Here is a 27,513-nt window from a genome sequence, read left to right on the forward strand (position 1 = left end):
TGACAAATTACTTGTGTAAGGAAGGGAACTCTTCCATATAAATGTATATACATCCTCCCTCCCCACCCTCACCCCCCAATAATAAAAAAAAATAGTTCTGTCTCATAATGGGAAAAAAGAATTACTAACTGCTCCACTGTTCCTGCTTAGATATGCCTTGAATTTCCAGGTTTAAACTAGATACCTAACCTTTGAACAGTAGCAAAATATTTTTTAAAGATTATGCAAGAAACTCCCAAAGCATTGGTAATAAGACAAACAGAAGCTTAGTCTTTCAGACTAAACAAAAATCTCTGAGTGACACTGCTTGGCGATCTTTCTCTGAAGAACAGTGACCCAGGCGAAGTTCTTGAGAACTCTTCAGCCTTCTACATTATAACTGAGGTTACATCAAAACATCACTTTCTGTATCTTAATCTGTATGTCCAAAATAAAAGGCCAGAATTATTTTCTGTTAACAGCCTATAGCAAGATCATCTGACCTAGAACCAAAAATGAACTCCTGAATGGGGCATTAATTACATGGTTGTGTATTACATGTTATGTTCTCTTTCTGTGAATACTGTTTCTTTACCTTTTGTGGAAAAGACCTGTTCTAACCCTCATTGCAAGGGGGGGAAGGAAATGAAATGGAAAATAGAAAATTCTTTTTTGTTGTTGTTTGTTTGTTTGGTTGGTTTTTATTTATTTTATTTTATTTTATTTTATTTTTTTTCTTCAGAGAAATGAATAACAAGAAATGAGGATACTGAAGAGTACTGTAATGCAAATAGTTTGTGCTGAAGCTATTACACCATTCCTTCCTGTTGTATTGAAAAGCTGTGAAGAGGACCTAATATTCTGTTTCCTTTAGCTGTTTCAAGTGAGCCTCCTGCTGGGAGTTCTAATAACAGAATCTTATGCCCATTGGGTACAATAAGACCTTGAACAAAATACTGGTCATGCATGAAGGAGCATCAGAGAATTTTCAGTCATGGAAAAATGAGAATATGAAGTGAATAGGGAAAAAATGAATATAGTGATAAGTCTACAAGATCTTACAAGGCATTCCCCCTTGCCATGCTGACCCTAAAAGCAGTAGTGTATTAGACTTGAAGAATGCAATATAAGGAAAAGATCACATACCTATTAAGTATAGGTTACATATGTTAAGTACATACCTATTTTCATTTTTCTCCCTGGTAAAGACAAATCATAGCATTACTATAAAACTACCTTTGTATTTCCACTCAGGGTGTCAAAGATACTTCTTTGTAAAGAATGTATTCTGGGAAGGAACTGTTCCATGTACACACATATTTGGTAGTTAGATTAGTAGGGACAGAAGATGAAATTGGTAAGAAGTGAAAAATCTCTGCAAAATACTGAGAAAATAATAGGCTAAATATATATAGTGTGAAGAGGATTCAAGGTGTTGAAAAGAAGCCAATAGGAATCAGAGAAATGATGTGAGCCAAGTCTGAGTAAAATAAAACAACAAGAGACAAACTGAGAAAATGAGAGAACTCATTTATATATAAATATTGCTTCAATGAGACAAAAATAGGTGAACTGTTGTGAGTTCCACCACCTCCTCTTTAATTTCAAAAACATCAATGGACGAATTTAGTAGAAAGCAAAACAAATTAATATAACTTTCTTCTTATAAAGGATGGTGCAGTATTTGTATATTACATTTTAATTAAGTGCAATTTAATTTGAAGAAGGAAATAAATATTTTGAAAATACAATCAGACAGAATTCATCAAACCAGTTTTGATAACATTAGATGAAAGATATGTTGAAAGAAAATAAATAAGTCCTAGAAAGATGGGAAAATGACTGGGACTTCCTTTCTGAAATATATATGTCATCTTTCATAGCAATGACTTCTCTTCGCTCTGAATAGGTATGCCATATTTTGACCCTTCCATTATTTAACATATCTCCTCTTTCCAGACAGTAGTATATTTTCTCATCAAAGCTAAGCAAATACTTCAGCATTTTTGTGTGATAATGCTCTGAACACAAAGTACTTTGGATGACCAAGTCCTAAAACTCAAGATGGAACTTTGTTTTCATGCAGAGTTCACTGGAAAACCACTTACTATTTTAACTAACTACATGAGCACATGATAGAGGAATGAATGATGTACAGCACAGAACCAAAGCTTAAACACATGTCTGTCAGAAGCTGCAGTCATGGTCTTTTGAAGCACGAAAGGAAAGGAGAGCAGAGTTGTCTCCTTTATTCCATTTATCAATGATATGCTTTTCTAATTTATCAACATTTGTTAAGGGTAGCTATTTGTACATACATTGCTATGTGCGTTTCACCCATAACTCCGAATGCATTGTGCCTTCAGAATCTTTAAGAAGGTTACAGGGCATACAGACTGCACTTTAAATACCTTTAGATAGACAAAGGATTTGGTTGGTAGGATTTTCATATTCAAAAATGTCTTAAATGTCTTAAATTGCTGTTGTCTTCATGGTTGGAAGATTTTCCTATAGCATGCATTTCACTGAAGAGTTTTTTATTATCATTTTGTGAATAGTTTTAGCTTTCTTTTATATAACTTGCAGAGGTCTATCACATTCAGTCCACTCACATCTTGTAGGATTTTATTACCCTTTTTTGAAGACTTTTGAAATATAATGACAAGCAATGTGTCAAAAATCCAGACATATCTTTAGTACATTCCAATCTATGAAGAATATAATTAAAAATAAACATAGGACATATTTTGTCTACTTTAATTGGGATGAATTATGACTATAATAAATTAAACAAAATGAATATGCTGTGTGCTGTACCTCTCCCAGGAGAAAATCAACACTTTAGTAAGTTGTTTTCACTATGACTTCTCACAAGTATTTGAACTGGAGCATTTAAGGTGACCCTAACTGTCTTTAAAACTCAAGACTCAGAAAGAAAATAGGTAGTAAGTAAACATGAAGGCTAATTCTCCCATTAAATGCCATAAAAGATACCTAGCTCTTTCATTTGACTATATAGGCAGATTAAATAATTTTCAGCAGACTAAAGGTTCAAAATTAAGTCAGTAATACTGAATTCTATCCCATTTTGCCTAGGAATTTCATGAATTTTCTATTTTTGTGTGTGTGTGTTTGTGTTACAATTACATTGTTTTATGACAATTGCACCTGTCAGATAAGTATGAAAAAGTATAATTTTGTGTGAGCAGAGAAGAATCTTGCTTGCAGTTTAAAATCTTAAATAACAGGAGTCAATATCTTTCCCAGATTCTGTAAACAAATTTGAAAATGAGACATTTCTTTAATACATTTTTTTCAGATTGTGTTCATAGATAAACAAGCAATGGGTCGAAACCTCAAATAAAACATGTCCCTGCAAATAGATCAAAACTCTGACTGCCAGTCAGAATTTAATACTCAGCTAAGAATAATAATGTTTATGATATCTTCATGTGAACAGTCTACCTGTGCTGCAATTTAACAATGTATTTGGAAAAAAAAAATGACTGCCCTGCAATATAAATTTCAGTCATCCAGTGAGGCACAATAGTCTAAATAGTCTAATTAAAAATTCATTTTTCTCCAAATAAAATGTCTTTATGGTGATACTTTCACCCCTTTTTCAGGTTGAATATAGTATTTCAGAGAGGATGAGGATAAATTTATAGGATATAAATAAAAATTCTTAAAAATTCTTAGTATTCCTAACAAAAAAAATCAAAAGATAACATTTTTTCTTTTAAGAATTCTTACAGCTAGTTGAAATAGATGCTTGATCTTCTTACTTTAATTAATCTTTAAGGCTTCCAACAGAAGTATGAAAAAGTTGACTTTTCATCCTTTCTCCTAACATGTAGCTAAAAATATTAGAACACTATCATATTTGTAGGTATAAACTGAAATAATGAAGTTACTGGTTCATCCTGTTTTCAGCTAGGATAGACTGAGTTTTCCTCCTACTAGCTGGTATGGTGGGGTTCTGAATTTTGGATTAGAATAATATTGATAACACACTGATGTTTTAGTTTTTGATGAGCAGTGCTTACACCAAGTGAAGAACTTTTCAGCCTTTCCTACTTTCTGCTGGCAAAGAGGTCTGAGGGTGCACAAGAAGCTGAGATGACAGAACCAGATCAGCAGATCCAAGCTGGTCAAAGGAATATGCCATGATATTACATGATGTAATGCTGAACAATAAAAATGGAAGGAGTTGGCCTTTTGTTTATTTATTTATTTGTTTATTTTTCTGGAGAAATAAACCATCTTTTGTATTTAACAGTCCTATAAAGTCTGCATATATGTATCCCAGCTTCTTCACAGATTCAGTGACAAAGTAGTTCTTTTCTAGATACTTCACTTTTCTTTTTTCTAGTGACACCAAAGAGGAATAAAGGTGAGTTTTAAAAGTAATATTAAAAAAAAAAAAAAAATCAATGGTTCCCTCCATAAAAGTCATGCAGGCAAACAGAAAACTAGAAGACTTTGTGAGAGTGACTGTACATCAGAAGGCAGAAATCAATAGTTTCCGTAAAGAAAGTATCCTTAGGGATAGAAAGCTTCAAGGTATGAATAGAACACTAGCTTCAGTGTCAGGCATCTGCAGAGCTGATAATACAGTTTCTAATCCCTGCTGAAGAGTGGGTAAAAAAAAATACACTCTTTCCAAAGTTTTAATGATCCAAGGTGAATATATTACACTATCTTTCCTGCTGAGCTGCTTGAGCCCTTCATTACGTGAGGGACATGTTAAAAGACCAATCAAATAAGTCAGAAAACCATGCAGCTTAACCAGCAATATTGGAATTATGTTTATCCTTCCTTCTAAGTCCCTTAACGGCTGCTGACATCTCAGATACTTAGCTCAGACAGTAGCTTGATTTCTTTAGCAGCAAAGGTTATACTGGTGTAAAAGAAAAGGGTTTTATGTACTTTTTAAAAAAATCTGTTTTGTGCATTAAGATCACCTTAGACCACAGAAACAAATAAAAAATAAAAAATCAAACATAGGGTTTCCTAGTTTCTGGGAAGTGTTGCCACTCCCTGGTAGTGTCCTGACTCCATAAACCATTTTCCTTTTCCCATGTTCCGGGTACCATGTAGTGGAAAACTGAATTTTCAGAGTAATAGTTTGCCCCAGCTGACATCATACTCTGCTGAAATTGTTTATGAAGGGGCACTAGGCTGAAAAGATACATCTTAACCACCAAACAATTTTGTGGTGATTGTCTTTCAGATTCTTGTCAACCTACATATACTGTGCACATTAGTTTGCTTCTGGAGTCTTTTTTTTTTTTTTTTTTTTGGAGTGAGCCAACTAACTTTCAACAAATCAAATCCCAAGAAGGTTACTTTGAGAGCATGTTTCACAACAAAAGTGATTCTCTAAAAGCAGTTAAAAACAAGTTCAAGTTTCCACTCTACAGTACTAGGTGCGATTTACTAGAAATAAAGGAAAAACAGTCATTAAGAAAAGAAACAGACAACAAGACATCAAATACATGCTTTCCTTCTCAGGCAATAGTGTTATACAGAAAGAAGAGAAAGAAGAATCGAAGAAAGGGAAGAAAGGGAGGAAGTGACATAGGTAAGCAGATGAAGAAAGACAGAAAGAAGGACAAGAAAGAAAGTCAAAGAAATACAGATGAGCAGATGGAGAGGAAGTAAGGTGGGAAGGTAAGACAGGAGGGAAAAAAAGGAGAAAGGGAGAAAATCTGATACAGTTTTGCAGACATTTTTAACTGAAGAGGTTTAAACCATGCCTTAGGGTCCCAAACATGCCATGAGGGCTTTGAGGGGGCTCAGGACCAAGTGCTCTGTAGTCCAGTGATCGAGATTAAACCTGAGAAATATGTCTGGAAACCATTCTGCTCTGTGAAACTTTGAGGGTAGGGTGCGCTCCATGGGTTCTTTGCATTTATCAGTACAGAGGTAGCTGTATTACACTGCACAGGGGAAATTATTAGCAACCAAAAACATTTCAAGGGATTATTTAAAGAAATTAATTAAAGACTTGCCTCAATGGTTTATAGATTTCAGCGTTTTAAAAGTAGTGAAGACAGAGACAGTCTTTGAGGGGAATAGGTTATCAGCCCTTCAGATGTATTTATTTCAGCTTGGGAAGACAGAGGAAATCTGTCACCGAATTTTAAGGAAGCTGTAGTCTGCAAAGTCGATTAGATATACAGAGACATTGTTCAGCCTGACTCTTTCATCATGCCAAAATCAGAAACATCGAAGAAGTTCCTTACATCTCTGAGAGGCTCCGTGTTGATCTGAGAATTCCAAGGAGCTGCAGGTGTCAAACAGCATGGTTAAGAGCTCCAGAGCATTTTAACTTTCAAGTTCATTTTTTTCTTCCATCAGTGTGAGTCATTTCATACTATTCATTTCATATTTGTGCTTAGGGAAAAAAAATGTTTATCACAATGCAAGTAAATATATCCCTGAAGCTATATTACACATATATATATATTATATATATATATGTATTATAAATATATATAATACACACACACACATATATATATAGCATTTAAAATACAAGAAAGATCTCTGGGTTACACCATAAAGATTGAATGAATCAGATTTCTAATGTATTTCATGCTACTCTTTTCAATTCAGTTTGTCTAGACACAATGCTAAGGTTTGTTTGAGGTATGATTTTTCATCTAGACAGAAAACCAGTTAAAACACTGCAAACACTGCATTTTCACTTTGTGTTTCTGAGGTACCTCTTCCTCTGTTTTCAAAATACATTTGATAATATTGCTAGCACTTTAATTGACTAAGTGACTGCAAGGCATGCTGAATGTTTGTCATCCCTTTAGGTAAAACCTTCAGAAGTTTTCGTGGTCTACACTTCCCGCTGTGGAAGATAATGATATGACTTTGCCAAATAAGGGTGATAATGATGAAACTTAACTTTTTGAAATTACTTATGTCTGTTTATTTAAGGAAATGGAGGAGAAAATCCCTAAGGCTATTTAAAATTTTAATAATATATTGTCAGAAGAACTAGTGACATAATTAAAACAATAAATAATGTCTAGGTTTATAATGTAAAAGTTTGCTAAAACTCACATTGAAAAATAAAATGTAATGTCATAAAATAATATAGCAATTTTTTGTTCATTTTTTCATAATACATTGCTGAAATTAAAATGATTTTTTTTTGTTTTCTGACATGCTGAGAATTAACCTCAGAAATATAAATATTTTCAGGCAGAAGACATGAAGCCCACCAATTAGTCTCAGAATAATTTGAAACAATATTACTGTATAGTAAAACCTAAAGACTGGAACAGTACAGGAAAAAATAGAAAAAATAGTAGTCTACATAATTTAACTAAAATTATACATGATTTCGTAGTGTTTAAAGGAAGCTGATAGCACTGCTAAATTTTCAATATTTGAACATTAAAAAAAAAATATTAAAAAAAGATTCTGGGTGCGTCTGTACCATCAGACAACTTTATTCTACAGCCCTCTCTCCTGATCAGCTGCAGTGTAAGCTTATTTTCTCCAAAGCTGTTCTTTGAACTAAAGCAGAAAATTACCTTTAAGACATAACAGTTACAGTTCTCAGGAAAGTTCACTTCACATGCACTCCCCATATACATCACATGGATGTTAGCCGTCAATCACTCCCTTTACTATACAGATTAGTATGTCGTATACTATTAAGAACCATTCCATGCTCTTAAATGTCACCTTAGAACATGGAATATTATTCCAAAAACTTAATTGTTATATAATCTTCATATTTTTCAAGTACTCTGATCTGAAAAAGTCCTAAAAATTAAAGATCCTTGCTGAAAGTAGAGTCTGAGAAAATTATTTATAATTTAGATGTGGCCAGTCCACCATTACATGAATAATGCAATTACATGAACATGCAGTTCTACAGTATCTGTCAAGGGAGTTACCTACCTCTCATTATGAAGACATGGGCTGTCTTAACTATTCTGCTATACTTGAGAAAGATCCATGCATTTTTCATTGGTTATTTAGAGTGCTACTGAAAAGTAGTGGTTAGTAAATGATTGATGTATGTGCAGCTTTTTCTGTATAAATACCATTGAACAACCTGTAAAACCATCAGAATTTGAAGTTGTGTGGGGAAAAACATCTTTGTAAAGAATGCCAAAGCGGTACATAAATGTTACTGTTAAAAGATGCAATTGTTTTCATAACCTTTTATTGGTTTTCTTAGAATTATATGAACGTTATGTAACATTAATAGGTCTTTTTGTCTAGTAACTACTTGAACAATTTATGTTTTTGCTTGAGAAATTGTAAGCTTTTTTGCAATGTATCAATATAGCCAATTTTACCTCCAAACATTAGTAGTCTAGAATAACTGGAAAATGGAAGGGAGAGAGAGAGATCTTGAATGAAGTATATTAAAAAAAAAAAAAAAAAGAAAAAGAAAAAAAGTAGGTTAAGTTGAATTTGTCATATCATGGTGTGATTCTGTGTAGTTTTGAAATAATATTTAAATTCCCAAATCAAAACTTCGAATCTTTTAAAATCATATCAAATTACTGGACGTCATACAGGTGTGCTTTTAAAAACCAAATAGTCACAGGATCCTGATGTTATTCTTCCTTTTATTTAGTAGAAATCCATCCAGAAAACTACAAGGTATAAGCACTTCTTGGTTGCATTTCAGTAGGTAACAAATCATCACAGTACTATTTGCCGTTGTGATAGCACAGTCTAGTAAACCTACTCTTCAGTGAGCTGTTTGGCACTGTAGTTTCAAAAGGAAGGAAAAAAGATATTAAGTTGTCAAAATAATTATAGCAATAACACAGAGTTACAGACCTATCATAAATTAATGGAATATTTTATAATGGCTTTCTCTATACAATCAGATTCTACATATTTTGATTTAGTCAAATACTTGTAATATAAATTAATTCTATCAGATTTTAAATATTTATTTATTTAGGTAACTTCTGAGGTCTACTTTGTACTACCAGTTTTGCTAATAGTCTTAAAGGGAATCAAAAGAAAAATGTCTACGATAAAATAGTCAATTTGTTATCAATTTAAAAAGAAATACAGCCTCCTTTTTTATTGTTATTGGCAGTCAAGTCCTACTCCCTTTTCCATGTCAGAAGAATTTCTCAAAGAGGAAAATTATTTTCTACTACCATTTTCTGTATTTAAATTTTTTTGAATAATGAACCCCATTAAAAAGACTTAAGATACAAACTTTTTGTACTCAAGCCATGATTTGTTTTTGAAAGGGAAGGATAATGATTCATTAAAACTTCCAAGTGTGCTTTCAGTAGCAAAAAAAATACACTTTTTTTTTTTTTTTTTTTTTTTGTATGTTTTCAGTGTGAGAACAATTTCTAAGGATATTTTAATGGAAGAGACCTAGGGTCTGCATAGTGTGGGGTCAGAAAGCAAATTTCTTCTGCCCCCCATAGATCTCCTGTGCACTCAATAAAGTATTTATTCTAGTGGTGCATCTGACTTTACAAAGTTACAAAATGAAGTGTCTGTAAGATACAACAGGCTTATGTTTACAGGGAACACAATTCTGAAACACACTATAATGAATTCAATCATTCTGTATTGCTTGATTTTCCTAGCCATTCAAATGAGCTTGCCAGAGCTGGACTATCTGACACACACCTACTATTTACACAATGTATCTCTTCACCAATGAAAATCATAAGCAGTAAAATAATCTTCTAAAGAGCAGTCCAAGCGATTAGGAAGTAAATAGAGTCAGAACAACAATAAAAACAAAACAAACAAAAACACAACCAACCACCCCCCCCCCCAAAAAAGACCAACCAACCAAACAAACAAACAAAAAAACAGTGTTAAGGAAAATCTGCTTTCCATTAAAAATTCATGTTTTAAATCAGTTTGAGCATTGGATATAAATCACAAACCACTTTGAGGTCATAAACTTTCTGTTGTTCAGATAAAGCATCTGACTATAGTCAGATATATGTATCTCTATTTCAGACTTCCATTGTGCACCTTTTCCCTACACAAAACTTAGTTGTGTAGAAAGAGAGAATTCTTAAGTCTCAATAAAACCTGAGATAATGTCAACATGCAGCTATTCCCAGACATGGAAGCTCACAAATACACACAGATTCATCTGTTTAAAAGATATTACAAGACAAAATGCTCTCTCTCTCTTTTATATTGCATTACATAAATTATATAAATCTCCAAAATGCCAACTGAAATACATGTTTATAATACCCTTGTTTCTGTTTGAAGTGAATGAGAGCTTTGGGGTATATGCTTTCAAGAGCAGGAACTGACAAAAACACTTGTCATGTTTTGTATTGTTTACCCTAAGACTGTATGCTTCGCTTTCTGATTTCTTTGGAACTTAATGTCACTGGTGAGAAAATCTGCTGTCTGTTTTAGCTAACACTCTCACCCCTCCAACCTCTTATCCCCAAATAGTACTTGGTTTTTATATACTGACTCTGAGTCTCGAGACCAGTTCTTTACAGTTTTACTATCTGTCATATTTTTAACTTAAATTACAACTAATTTAGTAAACAGCTGAAATGTTTGGAGACTGATATGTGGGGGGAAAAAAACAGCACAGCCTGTTGCATTATAGGATGATTATCAGTCAAAGATTTTTCTGTTTCAGAGCCCTGCCAAGGACTTTCACTGAGACAGTTTTGCAAAGTTGAAAGTATTTAATTAGGAGACATGTAACAGATTTGGAATTGCCATTGGTAAATACACTTATTGGCGTAGCACTAATATTTAATAATAGTGCTACCCATATGCTATCCCTAATATTCCTCACCAAAGTTTGAATGCACAGAGCTTACCAAGGAATCCCTGTCTCGGTGGAGAAGCAGCACGGCCTGTCGACTACCTCTTCTAGGTCTCCTGTCCCTTCTTTCTCCCCCTACTCTTTCCAAACTTTTCTTTATTTTTTTTTTTATTTTTTTTTTTCTAACTAATGCTAATGCTAACTCTTTTTCCTAACACGAACTCATTTTGTACACTTTCCACTTTTCCTTCATTTCCTAATCTTATCTATCCTCCCCCACCCCAACCTCCCAGGGTGACATTTAATATGATTTAGGTGGAGAGTTGAGTACTACAGTCACATATGTTTAGCATGTACTTCATTAAGCTCGTTATCATATCCAGGGGTGTCAACTTTAATATTCATTTTACACATAATGATGCAAAAGTTTTCACTCTGGGCACAATGGCCTTCAAGATTCTGTTCTGCTGTCAAAACAGGGCCAACCTGCCACCACAAGCCTCCTCTTTTGGCAGCCTCTCATAACAAGCTTGCAGATCTCCATACAAAAAGTCTCTATAAAAGGTAAGTGAAAGACAGGCGTTCAACTCTCCCTTTGCCCAAGGCCAGTGCTTATCAATGACTCTAACAAATCTGACTATTCTCCACACAGACATGTGATTGTTATTTGACATTCATTTTATGCAAAACTTTTTTTTTTTTTGCTTTAGGTGAGTTGATATTTAAGATTTTGTTTTAGTCCTGAGTAGTCAGTGAGCTGACAAAACAAAGCCTGCTTTTTTACAATGTAAGAAAAGCAGAAAGATTATTTCCATGTGTCAGGCCATTCCTACTTATTAAAGAAATGATATAATATATATACATATATATATATAAGTTTTATATAGTCATAAGCAGATAACTATATCAGAGAGAAGAGCAGGTGTATCAGCCAATTGTATATATATCAGCCAATTCTATATATATAAATATATATATCTGAGCACCAACACAACTGCTCACTCACTCCCCCTCCTCAAAGGGAAAGAGGGAAAAAAATATGATGAAAAGAGTTTAAGGGTTGAGATAAGGACAGGGAGATCAATCAACTGTAATAATCATGAACAAAACAGACTCATGTCTGTTTTTTTTTAAGACTCATGTCTTAAAATATAAAATAATAATAAAAAAAAAACAAAACAATTTTTTATTTATTATTTATTTGCCTAATTACTAAAAAGCTAAAGTAGTTAGAAACTAAAACAAACTAAAACCACCTTCCCCCTCATCCACCCTCTCCCACCTCCTCCCCCTGAGTGGTGCAGGGGAACAGGGAATGGGGGCTGTGGTCAGTCCCTGATGTTTCACCTCTGATGCTTCTTCACGGTCACTCTCTGCCTCTGCTCCATGTGGGCTCCCTCCCAAGGGATGCCATCCTTCCCAAACTGAGCCTGTGGGGGCTGCCCACAGGCAGCAGCTCTTCAAGAACTGCTCCCACATGGGTCTGAACCATGGGGTCCATCCCCCAGGAGCAAACTGCTCCAACACAGGTCCCCCATGGGCAGCAGCTCCCTCCAGACTCCCTGTTCCTGCATGGGCTCCTCTCCATGGGCTGCAGCTCTGGCCCAGGGCCTGCTCCTGCGGGGGCTCTCCATGGGCCGCAGCCTCCTTCAGGCCACATCTACCTGCAAGACCGGGGGCTCCTCCATGGGATGCAGTGTAGAGATCTGCTCTGCTGTAGGACTATTGTGGTTTAACCCAACCAGCAGCTAAGCACCCCAAAACCGTTTGCTCACCCTCCCTCGTCCCTCTCTCGATGGGGGAGAGAATCAGAAAAAAAATGAAGCCTGAGAGTTGAGATAAACGTTTATTAGGACAGAAGGAAAGGAAAAATAATAATAATAATGATAATAGTACTTCTACTAATAATGTGTACAAAACAAGTGATACACAATGCAATTGCTTACCACCTGCTGACCAATGCCCAGCCTATCCCTGAGGCCCAACCCTCCCCGGCCAGCCACCAGAGATAATTTGACATTCGTGAAGTGCAGCATTGCTCACTGCAATGTGGGTGAGTCCTAAAAGGAAATAAAAATGACAGCATAAACTGAGAGACTTCAGAAACTGATCAATTACTTGTAAGTACAAAATATACACACCATATGATCCCTGTAATTGGGATTCAAGTGGTGAGTATCTCTTGTGTTTACTTGCCTAAGTTCAGATTTGCAACCTGAGTAGTTACCTCCCTTTGGTATCCCTTAAGTTAACATTCTGTATGTATACTGAGTTGTCTTCTACCACAGCATGCCAAAATCTCAAACTATCCATCAACAGATATATAATTTTCTATACCAGAAATGATTCAGCACTCTTTAGCTCACCGTCCTTATCAAAAGGATTTATAGAAAAATACTATAGAGTGATTTTAAATTAAGATGATGTTAAATCTATGTCTTCAAACAGTTTGGATTTCCTTTAGAGTTTAAGTATTTAGCAGTTCTAGTATTTGACCAAAAATTTGACCTGCTCTGTAGAGTCTACGCATATAGTGGTCCTTCTGCTAGAATTAATACTGAAGTATGCCTTTATATTACAATGCTGAACACTGATCCATACAGAATTCCTGGAAGTGAATGTACCTGAAACCTCTGAGAGTAACCCAGACAACAAGTTTTCTCCTGTGTGGAGGATTGTAAAATGCTAGAGAAATTAATTTTCATTGTCAATCAGAACAAACCTCCCAGACAGAGATTTCATATGAATATTAGATATTATTCTTGCTTCTGTTCTACTTACAGTCTTTTCTGCAAATCAGTGCCCCTAATGAATTACATCCAGTGGAATCTCAGAGTGATGAAAAATTATATTCATACTAATAAACTACAGAGTATCAGGGAAAAGATTTGACAAAGTCATCAGTACTAACTATCTCCAGCACTGTGAGGCTTCAGCTCAGTTTAAGGGACTATGCAGGACTGGCACTATTACCAAGAGGTAATGGGAGAAAAGTCTACGTACGGATAAGAGAGTTTAAATGTATAGATTTGAGACACCCAGCGTGACTTGCCTTCAACCTGGAGAACAAGCCATGGAACATTTTATTTATTGAATTGATGTGTCTTGGGATTCTAGGTATCTAAGAAGGTATAGGTCGTCTTAATGTGCAGTCACATTATAAAACCAAGGATGGTTCAGCAAGGTCAGTGAAGTTCAGTGAAGAAGGAGGGGGAGTGGGTCCTCCAGGCACAGGGAGCATAACTTCTCCTTCAGCGCATTGAGGGGCCCCTAATAGAGCAGGCTGTTCCTCTGCAGCCCATGGGTCCCACATGGAGCAGATCTCCATGCTGCAGCCCATGGAGGAGCCCCCAGTGCAGCAGGTGGATGTGGCCTGGAGGAGGCTGCGGCCCATGGAGAGGAGCCTACATAGGAGCAGAGGGTCTGGGGGGAGCTGCAGCCTGTGGAAGATCCATGCTGGAGCAGTTTGCTCTTGAACTCCCCCTGTACTTGGCTCTGGTAAGGCCGTACCTTGCGTACTGTGTTCTGTTTTGGGCCACTCACTACAAGAAGAGCATGGAGGTGCTTGAGCGTGTCCAGAGAAGGGCTATGAAGCTAGTGAAGGGTCTGAAGAACAAGTCTTACGAGGAGCGGCTGAGGGAGCTGCGACTGTTTAGCCTGGAGAAGAGGAGGCTCAGGGGTGACCTTATTGCACTCTACAGGTACCTGAAAGGAGGCTGTAGCGAGGTGGCGGTTGGTCTATTCTCCCACGTGCCTGGTGACAGGACGAGGGGGAATGGGTTAAAGTTGTACCAGGGGAGGTTTAGGTTGGATATTAGGAAGAACTTCTTTACTGAACGAGTTGTTAGTCACTGGAATAGGCTGCCCAGGGAAGTGGTTGTCACCATCCCTGGAGGTCCTTAAAAGATATTTAGATGTAGAGCTCAGGGGTATGGTTTAGTGGAGGACTTGTTAGCATTAGGTCAGAGGTTGGACTAGGTGATCTTGGAGGTCTCTTCCAACCTAGACTATTCTGTGATTCTCTGATTCTCTGATTCTGTGAATGATGGATCCCATGGTGCAGACCCATATTTGGAACAGTGTTGAAGAGATGCTGCCTGTGGGAAGCCCCCACAGGATCAGTTTGGGAAGGGCAGCATCCCGTGGGAGGGACCACATGCTGAAGCAGGGGCAGAGAGTAACCAGGAAGGAACAGAAGAAATGAAGCATTATAGGCTGACTGTAACTCCCATTCTGATGCACTACTCTAGAGGAGGAGGTAGAAGAGGGTGGATGAAGGGGAAGGTGTTTTTAGTTTGCTTTTACTTCTCATTGCTCTAGTCTGTTACTAGTAGGTAATAAATTACATCAGTCTCCCTAATGCTGAATCTGTTTTGCCAATGACAGTAATTGGTGGATTATTTCCCTGTTCTTATCTCAACCCATGAGCTTTTTTCCATTGTGTTTTCTCCCCTTGTCCTTTTAAGGAGCTGGAGTGAGAGAACAGCACTGTGGTGCTTAGCTACCTACTGGTGTGAAACCACCACAGCAGCAGGGTCCAAGTGAGTCCCAGTTTGGTCCTTTGCATAAGGAAGAAGTAAGGGGAAGAACTTTATCTCAAGTTGAACATGTTATGGTTTCCATTATCTTCAGTGGTAAGTCATGGTCAGATTTGCTGAACGCTGATGTGGGACACAAATGGCCCTATGGAATTGTAAGGTTGGGATACATCTGCGTTAACATAGGTCAAAGTTAGGGGTTGGATGTAGCTTCAGATTTCAGAAACTTAAATGTCATTGTCTACATACAGAATTCTACTTTTAAGATTAAATTAATGCCCCCCCGGAGCTCTTCACTGTTGATTACTGGCTCATTCAGTTGCCCACACTCAGGTACATAGTGTTATTTGAGATACCTTGGGGTATGCTGCCTGCCCTTTAATTGCCACTTGAGAAGAATACGAATAAAAAAAAATAACTCCTATAAGTCCTGCATTACAAGTGGTTATGGATATCTCAGATACTCTAGGGCATCTTAAAAGTCAATATACCTCTATATGAAGACAGGCAGAATGAATATTAAAGTTTTCATTGACCATACTCAGAGATGCAGTCTTACATCTGACAGCTAATTTATGAGCTGAATCCCACCCTAGCTGCCTAACACAGAAAACATAAAGTCTTTTATACTGAATGGAACAAAAACCTCTGGAGGGCAGTTAATCTCATTCTAAGGCATCATAGAAAAAATAATCATCTGGAGTTTCTATTTCTTGATTGTAAAGGTTATTAGATCAAGCTTAGTTATACAACTTTGAGACATCTAAAGCTAGGGTATATAAATCTATCTTCAGCACAGAGGCAAGTTTCCGTTTCCCTCTGTATAAACTGTATATCAGTTAATTCCACTTTCCTGCTTATTCTTACTCTCCCCTCTTTGTAGCCTCACTTTGTTCCCTGAAAAAACTCGTGGAGCAAATTCCCTTCAAACACCCTTTGGGGAGAATGAAGGAGAAAGTGTTTTGGAACAATTAGCATGGATTTACCAACAATAAATCTGACCAACCTGATTGCTTTTTACGACAAAGCAACTGGATTTGTGGATGAGAAGGGAGGAATAGATGCTATTTGAAAAGAAAGGCTTTCAACAGTTTCAAACAGTGTTTTGATACTTAGGATGTTACAGTGTGGATGGATTGATAAACAGATGTATAAAAACTTGTCTGAAAAATTATACTGAAAGGGTAACAGCAATGAGTTGTACTCTTCCTGGAGGCCAGTAACTAGAAGAGTACAGCAGAGGTTCATACCAGGACCTCTGTTCAGCATCATCCCAGTCTGGGAAGACTAGTTAATATGCTTGAGGGCAGGGCAGCCACTCAGGACAGACAGAAGGTGAGTCAACGAACTTCATGAAACTCATCAAGAACATAAGCAAATTCCTGTCCCTGGGAAGGTACAGGTTGGGGAAAGACTGTCTGGGGAGCAACTCTGTGGAAGAGGCATGGGGGACCCATGGGAAAGATGTGCTGGACATTAACCAGCTGTGTGACCTGGCAGCAGATGGCTAACAACTGGATCTCTATTAAGAGGAGCACAAGCAGTAAGTCAAAGGAATGATTCCTCCTCAGTCAGCACTCATTCAACCTGATATTGTAACTAGTTCAGGGACCCACACTACAGGAAAGACATTGATAAACTGGAGCAAATTCAGCAGAGGGGGACCAGGATTGGAGCACTTGCTCTGGATGGAGAAGCTGTGGGAGTGGGGCTTGTTCACATGGAGAAGAGACTGCTGTGGAGTTACCTAACTGTAGTACCTGGTGCCTACAAGTAGGCACTTGCTACTATCTAGCAAGACTTTTGATAGTTGGGTATGGCAAGAAGGGCATCTACTTAAATATGAGAAATTCATGCTAGTTATAAGGAGAATCTTCTTCCCAATGAGGACAGTCAGGCAGTGGAACAGGTTGCCCAAAGAGACTGTGCAGTACCCAGTCTTCGAAGATTTCTGGATTTGACTGGATAAAGCTCTGAGCAGCCTGGTCACATCTCACAATGGACTCTCTGAGGACGTTGGACCAGGTCCAAGTTGCTGAGTTCCCTTCCTGCCTGTGATCTTAATATTCTACTTCTAGATGATTAATGCATGTTTAACAGATTTATGCAATAACACGAGAAGAACATTTCTACTGTGACCATTTATTTTCTGGTTTCTCAATTAATTCTGAGTGCTTGTAATATAAACCTTTACTCCTGAATTTATTACCTGGATTGATTTTTATAGTCTTAGGAGTTCAACAGTATTCCTCAGATCCTAAAGTAGATTAGATGAATCACATACCAAAATGGTTCCTTCTAATCAGTAACTCTCAAGAAAGCCCAGAACAACTGGTTTAAATGTAGAATATGCACTGAAAAGGTTAGGAGACATTAATTCCTGTCCAGAATGATCTAATTTTCAGAGAGGCTGTGGATGCCCCATCCCGGGAGACATTCAAGGCCAGACTGGATGGGGCTCTGGTCAGCCTGCTCAAGTGGCTGGCAACCCTGCCCAGAGCAGAGGGGTTGAAACTAGATGATCTTTAAGGTCCTTTTCAACCCAGGACATTCTATGATTCTATGAAATTACCTATAAAATTAAAGGGCTAAAAAAATGGACTAAATGTTTGGCTGGAGTAAGTAAAAACTGATCTATTGCTCTCAATATATTGAAAAATCAGTTTCTGAAGGATTGTCCTTTTGATGTTTTACTCAAGACTGAATCTTTCATCAAATTAATATTAGTAGTCTGATAATAAACTCTTTGTAAGAACACAAAAAGTTTGTTGTCATGGAAGTTTTGCTTGTATGACTTAGAATTATATATATATACAATTATATAAATAGGTAATGTATGTTTTGCAGTTTAGTAGAATGTATAAAAGGACAAACAAAAAGAAAGGTTTTGGTTCTGTAATTCTCATTTTGCTTTAGTTACAAGTATGATAATCAAACAGCATACTTAACAGTGGCTGCTACTGACTACATGGATGATGCAGCACTGTAAATTCTTGTTTGCTGAGTGTCTCAGAATGGATTGATTAAAAAAAAAAAAAAAAAAAATGAACAAAAAACATTTCCAGTGAAGTCCAAACACATAAATGAAAGAACGTGATTCCATGAGTAAAGCTGTCACTCCTGACAAAAATGATTGGCATCTTCATGGTGAAAAAACACTCACTGAAAGGAGTTTTTCCATCTGAAAAAAGAGGAATAACATAATTTAAGTAAGAGAATCATATAATTTAACTAGGGGAAAAGATGTATTATGACATGGTTAATAACTATGGTGATACATAATTGCTCCATGTCATGTTTTTATTGGAGTTTTGCCTGATTTGGTCTTACATGTTCAAGAGAAAGAACTGTCATCATTTTCCACAAGAGATTTTATATTGGCTGTACAAGCTTATTGCAAGGAAGTTTTTTATTAAGTTAAGTTTAATACATGTTGTTTCTATAAATCGCTGAAAAGTTTTTTTTTTATTATTGTATTATCTTCATTGCTACTCTTTTCTCACGTACTGTGATAAATTTCTGTTTCTTATTTAACACAGAAGTGTATTTAACTTTGAAATAATTCCTTTATAAATGATCTCTCCAACCTTATTTCATTATTTCAACCTGTTTCATTTTCATTTGGTTTTGGCAGTTACACACTACCAAAGACATATTTCTACATGCCTGAAATAGCAGAGGATTTGTAAGTAACATTTGTTAAGTGTAAAGCATCTCTGATGTTTTTATGGAGATGAAGAATGAAAAAGAATGAAAAAAAGAATGAAAAAAAGAATGAAAAAGTCTTAGCAGAGAACTTATGTGGCAGGTACATATCTGAGAGCTGGTAGTGTGGACAATTTTATTGAGTTTCATAAGCAATCAAAGCACTGATACGTGGAGTTAGCTAAACATATAAGTACATCTATTTTACTTTTATTATTACTGTTTTTAATATTATTTTAAATTAATATTTTTGCTTTCCACATTTCCATACATAATATGACTCAATATTACTCAAATGCTTCCAAATACTCCTCTTCACACTTTACAGTTTTTCTGAAACAAAATGTGAAATATTGCTAAAGGCTCTTTCTAGTTAAACATCTTCCTATAATCATCTATATCATTTCCTTTTCTATATCAAAGCCATATATATATATATATATTTCCCATACTGTCTCAAGAGCCACCATAATAAGTCAACCCAAACCTTCACTCCCTCTCACTACACAGATCCATCTAATTCTACAATTTTTGAAATAATGGATTCCCACCTTTCAACAGGGTGCTTATTTCAATATTGTACCAACACAATAGGTTTAGGAGAAACCCAAGTTGAATTCTTTGTTAGCTCCAAATTAAGAGTTGAAAAATGATAGTGCAAAATCTGTCCAAAAATTTGCAGTAAGAGTCACAGGCAGTTCCAAGAAACTACCAGAATTTTGTCCTGTAGCTGTTCTCACTGTGCACTTCTGATGTATGCCCTATCTACAGTCCTAAAGTATTTAAAGCATAGGAAGCAAACAGGTTGAAATCTTCCCTTCTAGAGTGTGTTAGCCCCCAAGAATATAAAAAGATTTAAATTTGCTTCACTGCTTTTTTGTTGTTGTTGTTGTTGTTGTTTTTCATTTTATTTTAGGAAAAAAATACTGTGTCAGCTGTGCTCAATAACTTCAATAAGAATTCACAAGGATGGAAGACAAAGAGAGGGATATGACCACAGTTGCCTAGCTCTCTAGTTCTTCCCCACTTCAATCCATGAAGTTTTTGAACTACACAAACTTCACTATACAAATGTTAGTGAAGATTAAACAAATGCATGAAAGGTAGATTGGGGAATAGTTAGCATGAAATATTAGCACATCTGGCACTAAGTAATATCCTTCATTGAGATGTGTAAGTCAGGAATCTTCTGTTATTCTTTTGATAAAGATTTGGTGGACAATAAGAGAAAAGTAACCATATAGAGGTGATTGTATAAAATGATTTTATAAAGGAGAAAAGTGATTGTATAATGAGTTGTAGCTATTATTTCCAGAAGTATTGGGCATTTTAAAAAGTCTGTCAAAGGCTATATCTGTGTGTTTCGGCTGTTGGATCTGAGAGATCCTTCAGTCTTCATGTAATTTCTAATGTGGACCTAGTGAGTTTTTTTGGGAATAAAATAGAAAAATAAATAAAGGAAGAAATAAAATCCCAATATAATGCTAGTTGTGAGGACATACAGTAGGAAATGAGACGTGAAAGTGTTTTGAAATCTAGGGGAGAGTGAAAGATGATACCATAGTTCACTTTGCTTAACCCAAGAAACCTTTCTTCTGGATAATTGCAAGATCAAATGGAAGTTGGAACTGCTGTTTTATAGCATAGTGCTGTTATCCAAAGAAATATCTCCTAGAGAAAAAGTTTGAGTAGAAAGCAAGATTACATTGATAGAAGCGAAACACTGCACAAAGCTTGAGCCTCTCTGCTATTTTTCTCCATGTATAGAATAGTTATGCTACTGTTTTATGACTCTGTGTTCTGCCTACAAGGTTTATTTGAATCATATCAGTAAATGGATGTTCAGTAAAGGACTTTTGGCCTCATACTCCACCATGACTCCCGTCACTTAAAACGTCAGCTTTATAATATCTATTTTCCTATCTGTAAAATAGGAACTATGGAACTGACCTCATTTGGTGCCTGCTTTGAGACCTTTTGATAAAGGTATGCACTAATGTTAGAGAATTACTTACCAGGATTATGTATTTAAATATATATATATATATCTTTTTATCTTTTACATATGTCATACTTTCAATATAAACATCATAAGTATATTGACTATTTTCCCTTTACGTGCCTCAGTATTGTGTCATGTTCTGACATGCACAAAGAACATGCCTATTACTAAACTGATGGATAGCAGCTCACCCTTTAGAGATTTTTAAGGCAGTTCTGTGGACTGAAAAAGACTTCCTATAGAAAAATGTTTATTGATAGAGAATTCCTTCACACTCACGAAACTGAATGCATTAAAAATTTTATTCACCGGTTTTGGGTCAGATTCTTAGCTGAAAACAATAGAATTAAATGAAATTGAGTTTGATCCATTATATGTAACATAGACTTAGGAAAATCTGAAAATATTTATTATTTCCCATTAATTTAGAAGTCCTGTCTGTATAAAGTCTTCTATTTCAGTGCTGTATTGTGAACACAAGGATTTAAGGCTCAGTCAGGCATCAGTCGAAAATAAGACAAGAGTCTTTTCACTGCTGACCAACGACTAAAATGAATAAAAGAACTTTTACAAAAAATTGTCTGAAATTTCTAGTGGAAAGAGCAAAGGATATAAGTAAGACTGTTGCAAAAACATTTTTACTTGCTATAAGTAGCAGTTTGACAATATTAACTGAATTTCTGAATTTCTTCTTTACATTAAAAAAGAGAACTATGTTTTGTAACATAGAGCTAAATAAGCTGTTGCCTAGAATTTGTGTTTATATTATTTTTTTTCTAACTAAATCAATATTTTACAAGTCCTGAATATCCAGCATTTCTACTGCCATCAGCCTACAGACATACACAGATGCTATTTTCTGTAGGTTTGGTGGTGGTTTTTTGTTTGTTTCATTGGTTCGAGTTTTTTTCTGGTACTGTAATAGCGCTTTCAGGCTTTCAGGCTAATCCTTTTATAATGAACAACAAAAGCCCAGGTATTCAGAAGTAATAGTCAATCTTGTTATATGTTCAGTGGAAGCACATTTTTAGTGATATAATACTGATGAAGAACTTCAGAGTTTTTATTACAAGATGTTCTCTGATAGGTAGGTGGACATTTCAAAACAGAGAAATGTTCTTACATGAAACTATGGAGTTCAAACCACTAGATTTAGGGAACAGGAGTCAATGAGCAACATTAGCATTTCCTCACTTCCACGAGTCTCCTAGGACATCTACTGCATAGGAACATAGAGACTGTTACAATCCCAGAGAAAGCCCTTACAAATTCCATGAAAAAGTGTTACTGTCTTGACCTGTGCTCTACTCCTGTATTTGCATATACTTAAGCAAATGTCTCCTTAAATTTCTTATAGGTCTAATGCTTACTAAGCCTCCTACACACTCTAGTCATTATATAAGTAAAAACCTGAGGCCTCAGTCTTCCTACTTCCTAACTTTCCTCTTCCATTCTTTCATCAAAATATCATATTACCTAAGGAAAGAGTAACCCACTTCAGCAGTCAGAAAGTTTCACTTTTACACTAAATGACATCAAAATGACCAAATCACACACCAATAATAAGTGCTTCATAGTCTTATTTCAGAATGCAGACACATTTTTTTTCCTTTCTCTTATATAGAAAAGAGAACAAAAGAGTTAACATTATAGTGTCCTGGAATCCTTCAGGTTACAATCAAATATAACAGGGTAAGCCCATTTCTCATAGATTTAGCAATAATATCTTTCATAATCAATTAATTTCATAATCAATTATTTAGTAAGGTTTTGTTTAGCCCACCTTTTTTATTGGGTCTCATTGATTTCACAGAAGTGCTAAGAAATGCACATACTTATTTTTAATTACTGGGTAAACACACCTAGGTACAAGGTATCATTGAAAAGAAAAATATTTTGAAAAGAAAAATATTCCTGGATGTTAGACTTTACTTTACAGTATAAGTGTCTTTGCAAATATAAAATTCTGTAATGTGTATATGTATTTTATTATTTAATGGCAGTAAATAAATATACTGTAGATGAGATCATATTTAAATTAAATTATAAAAAGCAAAATAAAAGCCTTGTTATGTGTCAAAACTCTCTTGGAGACTGTAAAGGCAAACTTAACTGAAGTAAAAAATAGGCAGATTTTGAATAGGCATTTCAGACAAACTGATATGCAAGGAAGCAGACAATGAATTGTTTATGCAGGTAAGCAGAGACAGTAAAATGGCTGGAACACTAATCATATGGGATTTCAATTATCCTGATGCTGAAAACAATGAAAACTGAAAAACAAAGCAAAGCAAAGCAAAACAACAAGTAAAAACAAACAAGCAAACAAACAAAATATAAACAGAAAACATGAACATCCAAGACTGCTTCTTTTGACTGCTGAAAAATCAACAAACTGGCTTTAGCTGGAATCCTGAGAAGCAGAATAACGCGATAGATGAGATAAAATGGTTTTCATCTTATACTGCACCAGTGGGGATCCATCCCTGCGGGGAAGAAGGCTCTGGTTTTGTAAGGACACCATTCTAATACCTCTAATTTTTGCCTAAGGCATGTAAACAGAAGCTGTTAGACTGAATCAATATATCCCTGGAGTACAACACACTCCCTTCTCAGCCAATATAAAGCATTTTCACTGAACAGTTTTTTTGTCTCTGTGGATAAAATCTGAAGGGGCCATCACCGTAATTGTTCACAGCCTCTATGGAGATTGCTTTGTGTCCTCAGGGATCACTATAATATATCCCTTCTATGAATCACACAAATTAAATCATTATTATAAAAATAATACGCAAAATGTATATTATAAGTATTTCTTCAAAGAATAATAAAAGCTTATCTTACATCTGAGTTAAGGTTTGTTTATATGACAACCTCCTTCAGTCTTTAGGTCATATAAGGCATTGATAAATATGATGGGTAAAGTAACGGCATTCTTGTAAGAATGACAAAAATCAATACTTCTGTAAAAGAGATAAAAGTCAACCCAAAAATAATAAGATGGTCTACACACCACTGTCTTCAAAGCCATGGTAAATAATACATATTATATTCTCTGTACACATTCATTTGTACATGATGTATTGCAAGATATGTTGATTCAGCAGTCCTATGATTTTCAGAAGAAAATGCCTTTGATCACTTAAATACCCATACAGTCATTCTCATTTAAATCTTATTCAAACTTTTTTTGTTAAAAAAAAAAAAATCTTGTTACATTTGGTAAAAATATGTTTGTTTAACGTAAGTAGTAACATCATTATTTTTTTTTAAACAAATAATATTTCCATATATATGCTCATAAACTCTTCAAAGAAGATGCAGAGTACATCCTGAAACTACTTTCTAACTGAAGTCATAGTTAAAAATCACTGGACTTACATAGCCTATTTGATTCTATGTCAGGAAATAAGAGAGGAACAGAGCTGTCAACTGTATAATGAAATAGAATCAAATGACTATGTTTCAAAAGCTAAACTGTCAGAGAAGGGTTTAATTGATACTGATTTTTTTATGAGTAGATACCTCATACAAAGAACTACAGAAAATCACTGAAGCATCTCAGCACAGCTTTCAACTGCCTTACAGAAAACAAATATCTGACTGTGATAGGCAGGAGGCTTATTTGGCTATTTTAATAAACTATTTTTTTTCTTATTTTTGTTTTTAATAAAGTGGATTTAAAGGGTGTGAATTTTTGCCTTATGTTTTTCAATTAGAGCAAACAAACAAAAATGATTTATTTTTAATGTTACTGATCAGACTTAAAAGGCAAGGGACACTGATATCTTTGCTTCTGAAAAATAGCATGTAAATATACATTATTTCTTCATGAGCAGTTTTAAAAGTCTTATTTAGTCTTATCTTACTAAGTCTCAGTCTTATCTACCTAAAGGCAGATACAGAACTCTTGATTAGGACTGGTGTCCCTTGCAATAAACAAACATGATGCCATATATAGTTCCTATACCAAAAAAGCAGACATTATTATCATGAAAAGTAGCCATTAAAAACATTGCTAGTTTTAAGGTTCTAACAAGTGGTCTACATGCTATGAACTAGACTCATACAACATTTTGGTGCAGTTAGTGTTTGGAATAGTATATTCATGCCTATTTTATCAAATTAGTTACCCTCCTTTTTAGCAATTTGAAGATATTTAAATTGTTTAATTTATTGCTTTAGATGTAACACTGGAAAACCATACTTAACTTCTCAAGTAATTTGAACTGAAAAAGTAAAACAAGCAAATGCTTAAGTATCCGAATTTCCATGAACATGAAATTGTCATTAGTCTAGCAGAATAACCCTGATTGTGACTTCACATCATTGCAGAAGTGACAGGTAAATTAGACTATGTGAGTACAACTCCTATAAATAAGTGGCCAGTGTCAATTAGTAAAACCTTGGGTATTTGGCCAGGCCTACATGTCTCTTCCAAAGGACACAAATACACACAGGTCTTATGTATGTCCTGTATTGCATTTACCAATTCCGCATAATTTCCTACAGTAATTTGGTGTGGCTTAAATAGCATAAAGTGACTCTGAGCAACTAACTTTGGTGGAAGAGGATCAGGTGAGGGAATACTTAAGTAACTGGACATTCATAAGTCCATAGGCTCTGGTGGGATGCTGAGGGAGATGGCAGATGTGATTGTGAGGTAACTTTTGATAATCTTTGCTCAGTCACAGCAACTGGGAAAAGTCCCTGGGAAAGTGATGGAACAGCTAAACCTAGAAACCATTTCCAGGCACATGAAGAAGATCATTAGGAGTAGTCAGCATGGATTCACCAAGGGGTAGTCATGCCTGAAATTATGAGCCTGATGGATGAGCATGGTGCAGTAGGTATTGTCTTCCTGACTTCTGTAAGGCTTTTGATGCTGTCCCCCATAAGATCCTTATAGAGAAGCTGTTGAAGTATGGGCTGGATGAGCAGACGATGGGGTAGATCAAAAACTGGCTGAACGGCTGGACCCTAAGGGTAGTGGTCAGTGAGCAGCTAATTCAGCAGAGGACTACATAGCTATCCAGAGACCTTGACAGACTGTGGAAATGGGCTGATAGGAATCTCATGAAGTTCAACAAGGAGAAGTGCAAAGTCCTAGACCTGGGGAGGAACTACCTCAGGCACTAGTACACACTGGGGCCACCCAGTTGACAAGCAGCTCTGCAGAAAAGGGCAGAGGAGTCCTGGTGGCAGAAAACAATCTAGGAGTTGTGGTGGACACCAAGCTGAACATGAGACAGCCATGTGCCCTTGCCACTAAGAAGGTTAACAGTATTCTTGGCTGCATTAGCGAAAGTAGCAAGTCAAAGGAGGTGATCCTTCCCCTCTACTCAATGCTGGTGAGGCCACACCGGGGTACTGTGTCCAGTTCTGGAGCCCCCACAGGAGAGACCTAGACATACTGAAAAGAGTCCAATGGAAGGCACCAAAATGATCAAGAAATTGGAGCACCTCTCCTATGATGAGAGGCTGTTCATCCTGGAGGAGGCTCAGAAGGGATATTACCAATGTTTACAAATATCTGAATTTAACGTGCAAAGAAGATGAAAGCAGCTGTTTTCAATGGTGCCCAGTGCCAGGACCAGAGGCAAAGGGCACAGGCTGAAACACGGGAGTTCCATCTGAACAGGGAACACTTTTTACTGTGCACTGGAACAATGTGCACAGAGAGGTAATGTAATCTCCCTCCTTTGAGATCTTCAAAATCCATTTGGACATGGTCCTGGGCAACCTCCTCAAGGTGACCCTGCTTGAGCACAGTGGTTGGATCAGATTAGGTGCGTGTGTCTATCTGCTCGAGGATAGGAAGGCTCTGCAGGAAGATCTGGATAGGTTGGACCGATGGGCCGAGGTCAACTGCATGAAATTCAACAAGGCCAGGTGCCGGGTCCTGCACCTGGGGCGCAATAACCCCAAGCAGAGCTACAGGCTGGGAGACGAGGGGTTGGAGAGCTGCCAGGCAGAGAAGGACCTGGGAGTGATGTTTGATAGTCGGCTGAATATGAGCCAGCAGTGTGCTCAGGTGGCCAAGAAGGCCAAGAGCATCCTGGCCTGTATAAGAAACAGTGTGGCCAGCAGGGCTAGGGAGGAGATCGTCCCCCTGTACTCGGCTCTGGTGAGGCCGCACCTCGAGTAATGTGTTCAGTTTTGGGCCCCTTGCTACAAGAAGGACATGGAGGTGCTTGAGTGAGTCCAGAGAAGGGCTACGAAGCTGGTGAGGGGCCTGGAGAACAAGTCTTACGAGGAGCGGCTGAGGGAGCTGGGCTTGTTCAGCCTGGAGAAGAGGAGGCTCAGGGGTGACCTTATCGCTCTCTACAGGTACCTCAAGGGAGGCTGTAGCGAGGTGGGGGTTGGTCTGTTCTCCCACGTGCCTGGTGACAGGACGAGGGGGAATGGGCTTAAGTTGCGCCAGGGGAGTTTTAGGTTGGATGTTAGGAAGATGACCTCCAGAGGACCAACCTTAACCATTTTGTGTGATTCCGTTTGTGAAGCAAATCATATGC

This window comes from Oxyura jamaicensis, chromosome 1, assembly GCF_011077185.1.
Source record: "Oxyura jamaicensis isolate SHBP4307 breed ruddy duck chromosome 1, BPBGC_Ojam_1.0, whole genome shotgun sequence".
Classification (NCBI taxonomy): Eukaryota; Metazoa; Chordata; class Aves; order Anseriformes; family Anatidae; genus Oxyura; species Oxyura jamaicensis.